The following is a 17,413-nucleotide window of genomic DNA, read 5'->3' as shown; positions in this document are numbered from 1 at the left end:
TTGTTTTTGTTTTCTATTGTTGTTAAAATAGAGACGAGGTCTCCCTATGTTGTCCAGGCTGGTCTTGAACTCCCGACTTCAAGCTATCTTTCTGTCTCAATCCCCCAAAGTGCTGGGATTACAGGCGTGAGCCACCACACCCAGTTAGATTCTTTAAACTTTATTTAAAATACAGAAGTTACCTTGTCCTTAATCTCATTTGTCTACCTGTGTCCCTGATGGGGAATAATAGCATTGCCCTTCACCTAGTCAATCTTTTGAGAACCCTGAGTCCATCTTTGATTCCTTCTTCTTCTTCATTCCCCATATACAGTAATTCACCGAGTGTTATTGATTCTAGCTCCACACTGTCTTTCAGATACGATCACTTCTCCCTGTGACCTCCACTGCTGCTCTCACTCAGCTTCCCAGCACTGTCACTTGGACCATGGTCACGTTGGACTTCCTGCCAAAAGCGTCGCCACTCCCAATGTGTTTGCTACGCTCACCCATTCTCAACGTCATCTCCAGGGTGGCATGCATAAGCCACAGGTCATTTTGCATCCATCCCCTTCTGGCAGTTTCTTTTTACAGACAGGATTAAGTGGAGACCCCTCAACATGGCATTCAAGGCCCTTCACAACCTGGCCCCAGCCTATCTCTCCATTTGGAGTCTGTTTTTATATTTCACCTTTTACTTTGAACCAATAGTACCTAAATAGGAATCAAGACACTTAAAAATTTCATATGAATAATTGTCTTATGACTGTATATGGACCTGATAGATGGAAGCAGACTTTTTATTTGCCTCCATAGGGGAAAATGCACAATTCTTTATTAAACCTTTCAGAGAGAGGCCAGGTGCAGTGGCTCATGCCTATAATCCCAACACTTTGGGAAAGCAAGGAGGGTGGATCACCTAAGGTCAGGAGTTCAAGACTAGCCTGGCCAACATGGTGAAACCCTGTCTCTACTAAAAATACAAAAATTAGCTGGGCATGGTGGCACATGCCTGTAATCCCAGCTACTTGGGAGGCTGAGGCAGGAGAATCTCTTTAACCCAGGAGGTGAAGGTTGCAGTGAGCCGAGATCATGCTACTGCACTCCAGCCTGGGTGACACAAAATAAGATTCTGTCTCAAAAAAAAAAAAAAAAAAAAAAAAAAAAAATCAGACAGATTCCTCCTGAATACTTCCTGTAAGCAGGGGGATCCCAAGACAGGTATAATTTTTTTTTTTTTTTTTTTTTGGCTGTTTTTGTTTTTTTTGAGGCAGAGTCTCACTCTGCTGCCAGGTTGAGTTCAGTGGCGCGATCTCGGCTCATTGCAACCTCCTCCTCCTAGGTTCAAGCTATTCTCCTGCCTCAGCCTCCGGAGTATCTGGGATTACAGGTGCACACCACCACACCTGGCCAATTTTTGTATTTGTAGTAGAAACAGGGTTTCACCATGTTGGTCAGGCTGGTCTCAAACTCCCAACCTCAGGTGATCCACCCACCTCAGCCTCCCAAAGTGCTGGGATTACAGGCATGAGCCACTGCACCCAGCTGTGACTCCATCTTAGAGGCCAATCTGCCATGTTGACTTCTGATTATTCCCTGGCTGCATGAATGCCTCCTGACTCCTCCTTTATTTGCTGTCCCTACTGTAAGAACAAATCTACCTTAATGTTATCACACAAATTATAAGCTGTGGCACAGAGGATAGCACTCTTGCCTGTACTGAAGAGTTGCTTTGCCTTGTCTTGCTGGAGCACAGATACCCTTTCCCTGTGGGATATAAGTCCTGAGTCTGGGGAATAACAGTGCAGAGGGCCACGTGTCCTGTGGCCACCCAAGACCACATCTCTGTCTGTCAGTTCCCCGATAAAACACCTTTAAGAACACACTGGACTGATCTGCCTCCTTCTTTGGTTTCTCAGCTCCTTTGGCATTTAGGGGTTGCTTTGTATATATGGTCTTTTTATGGAACACCCCATTTTTCATTCTCAAAAGTGCTCTGCTTTGGGCAATACGTTACACGGTTGCCTAGAACTCCCCCTTGCCAAAATAAGTCAATCTGAAGACGTGAAGGGTAGTCCCAGAATGATCGTTCCTATTTTTCCCACCCAGTTGGCTCTGGAAGTCACTCTCCTTTTCTGTCAGCATCTCCTCCTACTTCCTTTTGGAACCCCTTCAAGCCTCCCTAGTCCTTGCTGAAACATCTTTTAAGGTATTGCCTCATATTTTCTCAACCCCTTTATTAAAAAATGCTTCACAGCCCTGTTCTCTGAACCTAGTTGATTAGACAAACTAATAGCTAAGAATTGGCTAGATATGCCACCTTCCCACAGAGCATGCATGAATTTTAAAAAGACCTTAAGAGCCCTGACCAAAGGAATGACTAATGGAGGGATTTTAGGAGAGCTGTGTAGGTGTCAGCAGTGTCATTAAAGTGATGTATCAGAGGCCAGGGATGGCGTGAGGGACCAGGGATGACGTGAGCCATTGCTCACACTCTGACCAACAGGAGCAGAATAAGGGAGAGAGAGACATGGAGGTGGGGGGCGCTAGGGGAAGCATGTAATTAATGGATGACCCTGGAGACTATGAGCAAGGTGAAAATTAAAGAAAAGAAAGATTCAGAAAAATTGCAGCTGGGAACTCTGGGTATGTATTTGGAAAGCAAACATGAGAAGGAAATTGTCAAGAGAGGTAGAGAATATGCAGGCTACTACAAAGAACCAGAAGTATTCCAGCCAAGCCAAGCCAGGCAGGCACAGGTTAGGGTGCATGGGATGGGACAGCAAGGGGCCTGGCTGTCTGGGGCTCCCACGCTCCCCATCTCTGCTTGGGACTGAGAGATGTTTCAGAATCTGGGTTGAACAGGAGAATCTTACGGGGGCAATGGAACGACATCCAGGAAGCAATTACATGAGGATGGGATCACTTCCTTCAAAGGGGCAGGAGAATCTCATTTATCATTAAGAGAGCAAAATAAAGCATTTTTGCATTTTGTATTAGTGAGGACTTAAAATCATAAAGAAAAAATACCAAGGTTTGTGAGGAAGGAGTAAAATGGGTAATCATATACAAATGTAAGATTACAAATAGGGACAAGATTAGGCAATATGTATCAAAAGCTTACAAAAGTTTACATAAAGAAAGCAATCAAAAATATGCAAAAGTATGCAGGGTGTGGTGGCTCATGCCTGCAATCCCAGCATTTTGGGGGGCCAAGGCAGGCAGATCACTTGAGGTCAGGAGTTTGAGACTAGCCTGGCCAACATGGCATAACCCCATCTCTACTAAATATACAAAAAAAAAAAAAAAAAAATTAGCCAGGCATAGTTGTGCATGTCTGTAGTCCCAGCTACTTGGGAGGCTGAAGCAAGAGAATCACTTGAACCCAGGAGGCGGAGGCTGCAATGAGCCAAGATTGCACTACTGCACTCCAGCCTGAGCAACAGAATGAGACTCTGTCTCAAAAAAAAAAAAATGCAAAAATAGTTGTATATAAAGATATTTATTGAGGTGTTATTTATAATCATGAAAAATTAGAAAAATAAATATACAATATTAAAGGATTTATTAAATTATGAGGCATACAATAAAATACTGTATTATTAAAGGTCATAAGAAATATAAGCATGAAGAATATTCATATTATATTTAAATCTAAAAAAATGTATAGAACAGTATTACATATGAATTTCAATTTTTGTCGTATTATATATGCATAATAAAAACTGAGAAAGGGCAGGGCAAGGTGGCTTATGCCTGTAATCCCAGCACTTTGGGAGGCTGAAATGGGAGGATCACTTGAGGCCAGGAATTCGAGATCAGCCTGGGCAACGAAGCAAGACCTCCATCTCTACAAAAATAAAATAAAATAAAAAATTAGCCATGGCGGCATGTGTCTTTAGTCCTGGCTACTTGGGAGGCTGAGGTGGCAGGATTGCTTGAGCTCAAGAGTTCAAGGCTGCTATGATCACACCACTATACTCCAGCCTGTGTGACAAAGCCAGACCCTGTCTCAAAAACAAATAAACAAGCAACAACAACAACCAATGACAAAAAAACACTGAGATGGTTTTTTTATACAGTATATAGATACACATGTATATATATATAATATACACAATATGTGATTACACATACCTATATGTAGATACATAGGTACATATACAGATATATAGATACAGATCTTTGTTTTGCTTTAAACTGAGCTCACCACTATGGCCAAAGTTCTGAAATAGATCTTGATTTGCCAAGGTCCCTGTTGGTCCAGGACTTGGCACATGCTGTTCCTCTGCCTAGCTACCTAGACTGTTCTCCCACCCATCTCATCCTCCACCCCTGGTGTCTTCATCTGTTCTCTTGCTGCTAATAAAGATATTCCTGAGACTGGGTAATTTATAAAGGAAAGAGGTTTAATGAACTCACAGTTCCACATGGCTGGGGAGGCCTCACAATCATGGCAAAAGAAGAAAGAGGAGCAAAGTCACATCTTACATGGTGGCAGGCAAGAGAGAATGTGCAGGGGAGCTCCCCTTTATAAAACAATCAAATCTTTTAAGACTTATTCACTATCATGAGAACAGCACAGGAAAACCTGCCCTCATGATTCAATTACCTCCCACCCCATCCCTCCCATGACACATGAGGATTATGGGAGCTACAATTCATGAAGAGATTTGAATGGGGACGCAGCCAAATCATGTCACCTGGTAAAGTTCTAATCATTTTTCAGAAGACAGCTGAAGGATATGTTCTTCATGGAAGCCTTCCTTGATATCTGGCCCTGACCTGATTCCTCCATTATGTGCTGTCTTAGACTAGCCTCCTGTTTCTTCAGAACCCCTCCGTTTGCAGTAATTCACTTGTTCATTAGCATAATTATTTTTTCAATGTCTGTCATTCCCACTTGAAAGTAAACTATACCAGAGCCCAGACCATAGTTGTTTTGTTCACCATTGTATCCTCATGCCTAGCCAGTGCCTAGCACATAATTTTTGTTCAATAAATATTTGTTGAAAAGATCCATTAATATTTGAATATTCATATTTGAATGAATGAATGAACATCAATGTTCATCCTAATTTGATAATCTGGAAATCTTCCATAAAAAATAGTGCTTAAAACTGGTAGAAACCAATATGAATCCTCCAGGCTTGTTGTGGTTTGGAGTCAAATAACCTTCGTCACCCAAGGGTATAGATACCCAACATGCTGCATACATTTATTCACCATCTGTGAATATAGTGTAGAGGTTAAGATCACAGTTTCTAGAGTCAGTGGCCTGGTCAAATATTTATTGTGTGACCATTGGCAAGTTAATGAGCAGCTCTGTTTCCCCATCAGATAACAGGACTTTTAATAGTACATATCTCAAGAGGTTGTTGGGAGAATTAAGTTAATATGCATAAATCACAAAGCTTGGCACATGGCCACAGTGTATGGGATAAATACACGTTAATTATTGTTATTATTACTATTAATTTTTGTGTATAGAATCCTTGGTACTGTAGGATATGTAGGATGCAATGATAAATCAGGCAAGATACTGCCCTTCAAGAGCTTGTTAAGTAGGTGAATGGGTAAGTGTGATGGTTAATTTTATGTATCAACTTGACTGGGCCACAAATTAAATATTCCTTCTGAATGTGTCTGTGAAAGTGTTTCCAGATAAGAGCCACATTAATCCCAGCACTTTGAGAGGTCGAGGTGAAAGGATAACTTGAGCCCAAGAGTTCAAGACCAGCCTGGACAAGATATTAAGATCTCCATCTCAACAAAAAAATGAATTAAAAAAATTAGCTGGATGTGATGGCTCACAACTGTAGTCCCAGCTACTTGGGAGGCTGGAGAGGGAGGATCACTGGAGCCTGAGAGGTTGAGGTTGCAGTGAGCCATGGTCACTTCACTGCACTGCCGCCTCGACGACAGAGCAAGACCTTGCCTAAAAAAAGCAAAACAAAACATTTAAATCCATAGGCTTAATAATGTACATCACCCTCCCTAATACGGGTGGGGCAGTATTCAATCTTTGAGGGCTTGAATGAAAGAAAAGGTGGAAGAAGGAGGAATTTGCCTCCTTTCCCCTGCTTTTTTTCTGTCTCACTGTTGGAGGTGAAATATTTCATCTCATCTTCTATTGCCCTTAGACTGAGATTCACACCATCGGTGCTTCTGGTTCTCAGGCCTTTTGACTTGAACTGATCACACAGTTGGCTTTCCTGGGTCTACAGCTTGTGGATGGTAGATCGTGGGACTTCGCGTCCTCCATAATTATATAAGCCAGTTCCTCATAAGAAATATATATGTGTATGTATATTATATATGTGTGTGTACACACAGATTAAATATATATATACAGTACAGATGAAACAAGAGTGCTAGGAGAATTTAGAGGAGGGAGTAAATTCCACCCAGGGTTGAATCTTCTGTGGGCATCAGATCAAAAAGACAAGCTCTCTCGAGGCTGCGGTGAACTATGATCACGCCGCTGCACTCTAGCCTGGGCAACAGAGTAAGATTTTGTCTCAATAAATAAATAAATAAATAAATAAATAAATAAATAACTCCAATATGATTTAAACAGCAAGATGTATCTTGTTTACATTTCAATCACCTCAAACAGATGCTTTTAACCAAATTAGACAAATTCCCCACCAACCTGGTTAACCACTCTAACTCATTTGTGCTGTAGTCACAACAAGAGGAAGCCACAGCTCTGTTCACATTTTGGAAGGATTCCCACAAAGTAGAGACAATCTCCATGCAGCTTCTCCCAAAAGCTGGCCAAGGGACATAAACATCAGACTCTGGACAGTCCTATTCCCTATACCCGTGGTATTCTGCTGTTCAGCCTGATAGAAATGAGGGACCACTCTTTATCTCATTTGGGAGCAGCAATTATCTGCCAGAATAAGATCACACCAGAGAACATGATTATTCCCTAATAAAACATCTTTCCCAATGCAACATTTATCATGACTGAGTAATTTTATGAACCGCTTAGAGAAGTATCACTTCCTTCACCCCAGTAGAAGTCTGTGTATACATTTTCTCTTTCAGCATAACAATTATCAACAATCATCAAAGGGCCATTGTCCTAGAACATTGTTTATAGACAGATTAGCCCCATCAGGGCTTTCTGTGAAATATTCACTACCACCATCATCATCCTCACCTCCACCTCCCTCCAACATCTTTCTTCCCTCATTGTGAAAGGCCTGTTTATCCAGGCCCCCAAAAAGTTTACCACACTTCAGTTCTCAGAGTAGAACAACAAAGCAGCATGTGTCAAATGGTGGACAGAAAGGAAAGTAGATCAAATCCAAACACAGCACCATTTAGACTTTAATACACTTATTCATAGTATCTCAAACAAGCATAAAGGAAAATAAGCAGTCTTTGAGATCCACAACTTCCCTGACTGATAGACTTAAACCACCTTAATGGGAGACTTGGGGTGCTTTTCCACAGTTCTGAGGTTAAATAGAATGCATGTATTTTTAAAAAAATAAAATTGAGAATTCTTGCCTAAGGCCTTTCATCAACTAACTTCCATGCATTAAATGACTCATTCTTGTAGGCAGTCATTCATTTATCAAAATTGTACTGAGGACCTGCTTGTGCTGGTTAGTGTTTAGAGGCAGGGGATACAGCAGAGATCCAGGCAGACACATTTCCTCACTTATAGAAAGGCAGATGGGCCAGAAACAAGCCAACAAATACACATGGCACTTGCAGACTTTCTAAGCGTTATCAAGAAATAAGTGGGATGGAATAAGAAGAATAACCTGAAAAGGGAGGTAAGGGAAATAGATGGGGAAGCTAGAAAAGAGAGAGTAGCCAGTTAAGGCCTCTGTAAGAACATGATGTTTCAGCATGAACCATGCAGAGTGACCTACACAGAGGGAACAAATTCAAAAGTTCAGAAATGGACAAAAGCTTAACGTGTTAATCAAACAGAAAGGGGACTCTAACAATGTCATGTAGTAGGGTGAGGAGGTTGGAGTGCTGAGATAAAGTCGTAAGATATGCTACATTGAGTTTGGATTTTATTTTTTAAATTATTGAAACACCACATATAAAAGTTGTCTCAAAATGGGTCAAAGACCTAAACATAGCAACCAAAACTATAAAACTCTTAGAAGAAAACATTGGGGGAAAGCTTCATGACATTAGATTTGGCAGTGGTTTCTTGGATATGAACCCAAAGCACTGGCACCAAAAGAAAAAGTAGATAAATTGAACTTCATCAAAATTTGAAGGTTTTATGCATCAAAGACACACTATCAAAAGAATAAAAAGGCAACCCATGGAATGGGAGAAAATATTTGTGAATCATATATCTGATAAGCAGTTAATATCCACAATACAGAAAGAACTCCTAAAACTCAACAAGACAAAAAGTCCAATTCATAAATAGGCAAAGGACTTGAATAAACATTTCTCCAAAGAAGATATACAAATGGCCAATAAGCACAACAAAAGGTCCTCAACATCACTAATCACTATGGAAATGCAAATGAAGACCACAATGAGGTAACACTTCTGCCATTAGCATGGCTACTGTTTCAAAACAAACAGAAGGCCGGGCGTGGTGGCTCACACCTGTAATCCCAGCTCTCAGGGAGACAGAGGTGGGAGGATAGCTTGAGCCCAGGAGTTCGAGACCTGCCTGGGTAATATAGCGAGACTCCGTTCTCCACAAAAAGGAAAAAAAAAAAAAAAAGACAAAACAAACAGAAAATAACGAGTGTTGGTGAGGATGTGGAGAAATTGGAGCCCTTGTGCCACTGCTGGGCAGGTGTAAAAAGTGGTACAGCCACTGTGGACAAATGTATGGTGGTTCCTCAAAAAATTAAACATGGGGTTAATCCAGCATTTCGCTTCCTGGTAGGCACCAAAAAGAACTGAAAGCAAGGGCTCAAACAGATACTCGTATACCAGTATTCTGGCAGCGTTACCCACCAGAGCCAAGAGGTGGAAGCAACCCAAATGTACGTCAACAGATAAATGGATAAACAAAATGTGTACCTGTACGATGGAAAATTACTCAAAGCTAAAAAGAATGAAATTTTGACACATACTACTGCATGGATGAACCTAGAAACATTATGCTAAGTGTAACAAGGCAAATTCAAAAGGACAACAGTATAATCTACTTATTTTAGTTACCTAGAATAGGCAAATTTATAGAGACAGAAAGTAGAATGGTGGCTGCCAGGGGCTACAGAAAGGGGAAAAGTAGAAGTTGTTTATTGGGTATTGAGTTTCAGTTTGGTGTGACAAGAAAGTTCTGGAGATGGACGGTGTTGATGGTTGCACAATAACGTAAATGTACTTTAATGCCACTGAATTACACACTTAAAAATTTGATATTTTAAGTGAGGCATGGTGGCACATGCCTGTAGTCCCAGCTATTTAGGAGGTTGAAGCAGGAGGATTGCTTGAGCGCATGAGTTCAAATTCAGCCTTGGGCAATGTAGCAAGACCCTGTCTCAAAAAAAAAGTGTTATTAAAAATGATAAATTTTATCTTATATATATTTTGGTACAATAAAAAAGTTATTGGAAGATATTGAAAAGTTTTAAAAAGGGAATTTTCATAAGTTGGCTTACCTTTTTAAAGATCATTTAATTTGTTTTATGAAGGATAGATTTTTTTCACAGGTGGAGAAACAAGTTAGAAACAGAAGAACAAGCTATTCCATGTGAGAAATGAAGGGTTAGTGACAGTGCAGAGTGCAGATAGAGTCAAATGGCCAGATTTGAGATTTTGGAGGTAGAGCTACAAAGCTAGAGGATGGACCCGAAGTGGGGTGTAAGTAAAAGAATGAAACAACAATGACACTCAGGTTCTTTGCTGGAGCAATTGAGTGACACCATTAAAAAGACAGGAGAGGACCAGGCCCGGTGGCTCACACCTGTAGCTCCAGCATTTTGGGAGGCCAAGGAGGGCGGATCACAAGGTCAGGAGATCGAGACCATCCTGGCTAACATAGTGAAACCCCGTCTCTACTAAAAATACAAAAATTAGCCAGGCATGGCGGTAGGTGCCTGAAATCCCAGCTACTCGGGAGGCTGATGCAGGAGAATCGCTTGAACCTGGGATGCAGAGGTTGCAGTGAGGTGAGATCATGCCACTGCACTCCAGCCTGGGTGACAGAGTAAGACTCTGTCTCAAAAAAAAAAAAAAAAAAAAAAAGAGAGAGAAAAAGAAAAAAGAAAAAGATAGGAGACTCTAGCCAGGTATGTTTGCTATTTCCTCTGCCTGGATGTCTGTCTCACAAATCTTGGACTTTTTTTTTTAATGATAGAGTCTTATTCTGTTGCCAAAGCTGGAGTGCAGTGGCATGATCTCGGTTCACTGCAACCTCTGTCTCTCTGTTTCAAGTGGTTCTCCTGCCTCAGCCTCCCGAGTAGCTGGGACTACAAGCATGCACCACCACAACCAGCTAATTTTTGTATTTTTTGTACAGATGGAATTTCACCATGTTGACCACAGTGGTCTTGAACTCCTGGACTCAAGTGATCCACCCACCTTGACCTTCCAAAGTGCTGGGATTACAGGTGTGAGCCACGGTGCCAGGTCCTTCTCACAAATCTTCATATGGCTTTCTCTCTATTATTTAAGTCCTTGCTTAAACATTGCTGCTTCAAAACAGACTTCCTTGACTACCCTAATCACTCCCCACTGTACCCCCAATCCCTCTCTAGTCCCCAGCCCCCATACATTCTCCCCATAGCACATCATTACTACCTGAAAGGATACCCTGGTTGTTTGTTTTACATGATTATTTGTGTTTACTCACCCCACTAGAATACACAAAGGAAGGGACTTTGTCTTCTTCACTATGCATCGACAGGGCCTAGCTGTAGTAAATGCTCAATAAACATGTTTGGTGAATGAACACATGAATGCAGTTGAAGGGAGATCTAAGAATTTGCTGGTAGAAATATAAAGGAGGCCCACTCTTTCCTTGATCATTTTTCACCCCAAGTTATTGGCTGAGAATTTGTTTATTTGGGGGTTTTTCTAATTGTAAATTAACAATTTATAACTGTACATATTTATGGAGGACAAAATGATGTTATAATTCATGAATACCATATGGAAGAATTAAATCAAGCTAATTAACATATCCATCACCTCAAATACTTATCGCATTTTGGGGTGAGAACATTTGAAATTTACTGTCTTGACAATTTTGAAATTTACAATGCACTATTGTTAACTATATTTACCACTCTCTGCAATAGATCTCAAAAAACACCCGTATTCCTCCTGTCCAGCTGAGATTTTGTACCAATCACCTTCCCATTCCCCCCACCCCCACCACCTCCAAAATCACCATTCTACAGCAGAGAATTAGTTTTTAAGAGAGGTACATTACGAGGGAGGAAAGTGAAGAATGGAAAAGTAGGATTGTGTGAAATTAAGTCACCACTTGAGTTTTGTGGTTCCAAATTCAAAGTGAATTTATTCAGCAAATATTTGAGTGCCTGCTCTGGGTCTGTGCTCTGCTGGTGATTTAACAAGAGAGGAGTCTACCCAAAGGACTTGACTTTATATCACCAAACTTGACCATGTCACAGGGAGTGTCCTTTCTCCCCGACACCTAGAAAATATGACAACAGCAGCAACAGGAGTTGAGTTTACTTGAGTTCAACTCTCATTTTCAAATTACCTATAAGATGCAAAACATGTATTCAGCACTCTACGATTAGTATAATTATACCATGTAATACACGTCACTGTCCTTGTGGATATTTTACTACAAACTACTTAGGGAAGCCAAATATTTAGATAAGCCAATCTGCATGACCTCCAACTTGAGTCCTTGAACACCAGGGTAAATTGAGCTAAGACTATTGGGTAAAATCCATCTGTGGATATTCATAGAACTAGTCTTTTGACTTCCTTCTGGCGAGAGTTTTATTTTCTATTTGAAATTGCTCTTCCCCAGGCTCTGATTAGGACTACACAGGAAAGGAGTGTGCAGAGGATGTGGCCTCTGTAGGAAGCACGTTGAGTGGCATGTGTTTCGTTGTAAGAAATAGAAAGCTCAACACAAACTGCATGTGCAATTAAAAAGTCCAGAGATGGCCACGTGTGGTGGCTCCCAGCACTTCAGGAGGCTGAGGCGGGTGGATCACGAGGTCAGGAGATCAAGACCATCCTGGCAAACACGGTGAAACCCAGTCTCTACTAAAAATACAAAAAAAATTAGCCGGGCATGGTGGTGAGCACCTGTAGTCCCAGCTACTCAGGAGGCTGAGGCAGGAGAATGGCGTGAACCCAGGAGGCAGAGCTTGCAGTGAGATAAGATCATGCCACTGCACTCCAGCCTGGGCGACAGAGCGAGACTCCAACTCAAAAACAAAAAAGAAAAAGGAAAAAAAAAAAAAGTCCTGAGAAGCCATGCTTTCTAAAGGCTGTTAAAAAGAAAAACAATAATTAAAAAATCCAGAAACAGAGTAAAAATCAAATGGTATTTGATCAGGACTCCAGCACAATCTTGGCAATTATCTCCATTTCTCTGTGACATTTCTTACCTATGTCACCTTCAAGGGTGTGTTACCTTCATCCTCAAGCTAGACATCTTTGAGACAAGACAGATATACATGGAGGCATCAGTCCCAGGCCTCCTATTTCCACCTCGTTCCATTTAGGAGGAAAAGAAGCTCCACATCATTCCATCTAGGAGGACAAGAAACTTTAATTCTCTAACCATCAATTCTTACACTTTAATTGGCCAAAGTTAGCTCTCATATCCTCTTGGAACTAACCGGTGAGACCAGGACACTGTAAGGGGCTGACTTTCATCGGTTTAGAACTAGGAAGGGACTCTCTTAGATAGTCACCAAGGAAACATGGATGGGATTGCGCTGATTGGTTTAAGACATTGAGGACCCACCCCTCCCCACTTTTGGCTGAGGGTAGGGGTGTCAGGAGTCAATCTTACCCATAAATATCTGGGTTAGGAAGCAGGAAGGGGAAGATTTTACCAGAAAGGAAAGTAACAACATACACCACAGAAAAGGTCTGAAGGGGGCTGTGAAACAGGCAATTTTATAGACCTCTTTTCAGAATTTTCAGTTTCCTCTGACACTGGAAAGCTTCAGACTCATTCACTAAAGGAAGGCAATAATATGGTGAGAGATTTCTGGAGAAATGAATCAGTGCCTGTAAAGCATTTTGTAAGAATGACCTACTAAACAGTAAGACTGTGATCACTGGAATGCTTCATAACCGCACTAACTCTGCAGCCTGCCTGAGCTCAGGATGACTCTGCTACTGTTACTCTGGCAGCCGTCCTCCTCACCGAGATTGTTATGATGGGACCAGCTGAGCCTACAGGGTTCTTCAGCTCCTCGTTCTTCTCTATGATGCTTATTACCTATTTCATAGTCCCCTCAACATTAAAAGAAAGGAAATAGGAGGAAGCTGAGCAGTCATGGAACCTGGACACCTCCTTGTAGCCCCTTCTTAGCACAAATCTAAACACCTTTGCAGGAATGGGCTAGACCCTTCACTGGTTCAGTATCTCTCATCACTCCTTTCTTAGAAGGGAGCAAGTTCATATCTACCTGCCTATCAGCTGCCTGCTTCTCATCACGAAGATGTCAGGGAGGACACTTGATATGGATCAGACCACTGGTTTGGACATTAACCCAACTGAGTTCTACGCAGGGCCATTCTGCAGTGTCTACTGTGTGATCTTAGTCCTCATCTTTCTGAGTGTCAGTTCCTTCTCTGCAAAATTGGTTAATGTTGCCCTCTCATGTCTTAAGGTTCTAGGTTTCCTGAGCCAAGTGAAACCTCCCCAGTAGAAAAGTCTCAATCTTAGTTCAAAATTTAAGACATTCTGTCTTAGTCAGGTGCCCTCCAAGAAACAGACCCTGAGATGGAGATTTATATGAGGAAGTTTGTGGGAAGCACTCTCAGAATCAACACTCATGCAGAAGAGAAAGAAACAGGATTGGGAAAGGGAGGGGTTATGTTGCAGTGTAATCTTAATGAAGGCCTCAGTCATCATCACACAGAGGGCAGGAGAGCTTAGATGACCGTTCAGAGTCCGACTTGAGGCAAGGAGCCTGTGTTTTATCCCATTCCCCACCATCAAGTCCCCAGACGCAGCTTCCTCCAGTGACAGGGACCTAACCCATAAATCAGGGCATACGAATGTCTCTATCCTGATGGAGGATTTGGGGATCTGGGTGTTGGAGCACAGCACCCACTGCGTGTCCTACTCCTAAATCCTCTGGATGGGGGACCGAGGCAACCAGAGCCACATCTCTTCCCTTTCCAGTTTCTGTCCCCATATCATGACCCAAGGTATCCCGTTTTTCGTCTGGGGACTTACTGAAGGAAAAACTATCCCTGGAGTCCTCCTCACTTAGCTTTCCTCTGATGGTGTGAGTGAGCATAAGTCAATTCTGCAAACAGTCCTCAGCGGAAAGCCAGGCTCCTTGGCATTACAGAGGATGTTACGTTGACCCCAGTGAGCTAATGCACTTCCTTTTAAAGGGCATTTTAATTTATCTGCCAGAAAAAGGAATTTGATGCATTGAATGTTATCTTTGTGAACAGCTCTACCCTGAAATATCTTCATAACAGTTAGTAACACCTAGTGAGATATTATTAGCATTTCCTTAATTTATACTCATGGGAGCTAAAGACCAGAAATCTTTTTCTGAAGGGGTCCTATGTTTGAAAAACTCTAGTGAGAAAGAAACATTCTTTACAAATGGAAATAACCTGGCTGGCTTAAACATTTATTTTCTTTTACCGACTGTTTTCCTCTGACTTAATTAATTATCTTAGAGTATGCTTTTCTTATATTTCTCTCCTTTGGTTTTGGGTAAAAGGTACATCTTAAAAATATCTAATCAATAAGGAAGATGCAACCCCATTATGCATCACTTCCTTTAATAGAATCTATTTTAAACTTGGACTTCCTGGAACTAAGATATCCAGTGGTTTATCAGAAACAATCAGACATTTCGAATATAGTACATTTATAGGTCCACAGCTACCTCTTTGGATGCAAATTTATACACAGCCATCCTAGGAACTCTCTTAAAGCTAGCCCACCTGAGATGACATCCTCATTGAAATAGAATCATCCTATTGTGGTTATTCAGGAAGAAGCAAATAGCACAGAACCTCAAAAATAATTGTTGCTAGAATACATCAGGGGTTTAGGAGAACCCAACTTTCCAAATATAACTCCATGATAGAAGACATTTTCCTGGTTGAAAAAAAAAATGCTCACTCTTATTAAAATCAATTGTAAAAAAATTTACTGAAAGTTCATTTTATGCCCAATAATGCTGGCATAAAAAAAAATTCTGAAATTTACAGTCTCACTGGGGAGAACAGACTAGCACATGAAATAATTAAAGCACAATTAAATCTGAAGTCCTGGAAGTTTAGTGGTAGTTCGGGGAGGGGAGGGCTCCACCACTGCAGGCTGATGTAGATATGAAAAGCTTTCACAAGGGGTTAGGAGCAAAGCCTTTGAAAGTCCCAGTAGAACTGCAGAAATATTTTCTGGGAGGGGCAGTGTTTTAAGTGCTCATTACTTTTTCATGTCTTATCTATAAATTATTGATTAGACTGCTGAACGCTGAGCTGTAGTTGAAAGCAATAGACAGGTGAGTGTGGAGAAGGAGGACTCGGGGAAGGTCTGAGAGCTGGTTGGCACCACTTGCGGGAGGGTAGGCCTGGGTAAGAGTCCCAGTGTCTGCAAGAGGATATTGACAGTCAAGGTGGATAAAGAGACATAAGGAAGAAAAGAGGCAACCAGGAGAGGAAGTTTCCCCAAAACAATTTGTCCCTGCTCTAAAATTCAGGACCACGCTTGCTGACCCACTGCATTAGTCTGTTCTGTGTTGCTAAAGTAATACCTGAAGCTGGATAATTTCTAAAGAAAAAAAGGTTTCTGTGGCTCACAGTTCTGATGGTTGGAAAGTTCAAGATTGGACATCTGCCTCTGGTGAGGGTGGGCCTCAGGCTGCTTCCACTCATGGTGGAAGGTGGAGGAGAGCTGCAAATGGTGCAGAGATCAGATAGCAAGTGGGGAGGTTCCAGGATCTTCTAAACAGTCAGCTCCGGCAAGAAGTAATAGAGTGAGAACTCATTCGTCCCCACAGGAAGGTCATTAACCTATCCATGACCAGCTCCATCATCCAAACACCTCCCACCAGGTTCCACCTCCAACCCTGGGGACTGAATTTCAAGATGAGGTATGGAGGAGACAAACATTGAAACTATAGCACCCACCATTGAGTATTAAAAGAGGGGGAAGTATTTTGGCCCCTCTGGTCATTTCAAATAACCCCTGGTCCTGGGGCACAGTCACTGTCTGCAGGGGGTCTTGTGTGGTCCCATCCCTTTTTGCTTATTCTCACCCTTCAAAGAGAGGGGTAGGGAGAGATTTAAAGGATACAAAATTATAGCTAGATAGAAGGAATAAATGCCAGTACTTTATAGCACTGCAGGATGACTACAGTTAACAATAATATATTACGTAGTTTCTGGCCAGGCACAGTGGTTCACGACTGTCATCCCAGCACTTTGGGAGGCTGAGGCAGGCAGATCACCTGAGGTCAGGAGTTTGAGACCAGCCTGGCCAACATGGTGAAAGTCTATCTCTACTAAAAGTATAAAAATTAGCTGGGTGTGGTAGCACATGCCTGTAATCCCAGCTACTGGCAAGGCTGAAGCAGGAGAATTGCTTGAACCCAGGTGATAGAGGTTGCAGTGAGCTGAGATTGCACCACTGCACTCCAGCCTGGGCAACAGAGGGAGACTCCATCTCAAAAAATAATAATTATTATTATTATATATTACATAGTTTCAAATAGCTAAAAAGAGTATATACAATATTCGCAATACAAAGAAATAATAAATGTTTCTGAAGATAGATATGTTAATTATCCTGATCACTGTACATTATCTGTAATTGAAACAACACTATGTACTTCATGAATATACAATTACTATTTGTCAATTGAAAAATATGGCCAAGCGTGGTGGTTCACTCCTGTAATCCCAGCACTTTGGGAGGCCAAGGCAGGCAAATCATTTGAGATCAGGAATTCAAGACGAGCCTGGCCAACATGATGAAGCCTCATCTCTACTAAAAATACAAAAACTAGCCAGGTGTGGTGGTGCACACCTGTAATCCCAGCTATTCGGGAGGCTAAGGTGGGAGAATTGCTTGTACCCGGGAGGTGGAGGTTACAGTGAGCTGAGATTGTGCCACTGCACTCTAGCCTGGGCAACAGAGGGAGACTCCGTCTCTAAATAAATAAATAATGTACTAGAGTACGTGTGGGAAAGGCCTGAGCCACAGCAGCAGGAAACTGACTCAAGACTTCAGAGGGGAATCCTGTAAGAGCACATAATAGGCAACTGATAATAATAATAACCA

General features: G+C 41.7%; 1 long non-coding RNA gene across 1 annotated transcript in view; it reads right to left on the bottom strand.

The window, feature by feature from the left end:
- The window catches only part of LOC140712489 (uncharacterized), a 50,102-nt gene that overhangs the window by 16,153 nt on the left and 16,536 nt on the right, over nt 1-17,413 (bottom strand). The gene's annotated exons all lie outside the window — the stretch shown is intronic.

This window comes from Chlorocebus sabaeus, chromosome 9 (assembly GCF_047675955.1).
Source record: "Chlorocebus sabaeus isolate Y175 chromosome 9, mChlSab1.0.hap1, whole genome shotgun sequence".
Lineage (NCBI taxonomy): Eukaryota > Metazoa > Chordata > Mammalia > Primates > Cercopithecidae > Chlorocebus > Chlorocebus sabaeus.
This window is presented reverse-complemented; position numbering and strand designations above follow the sequence as displayed.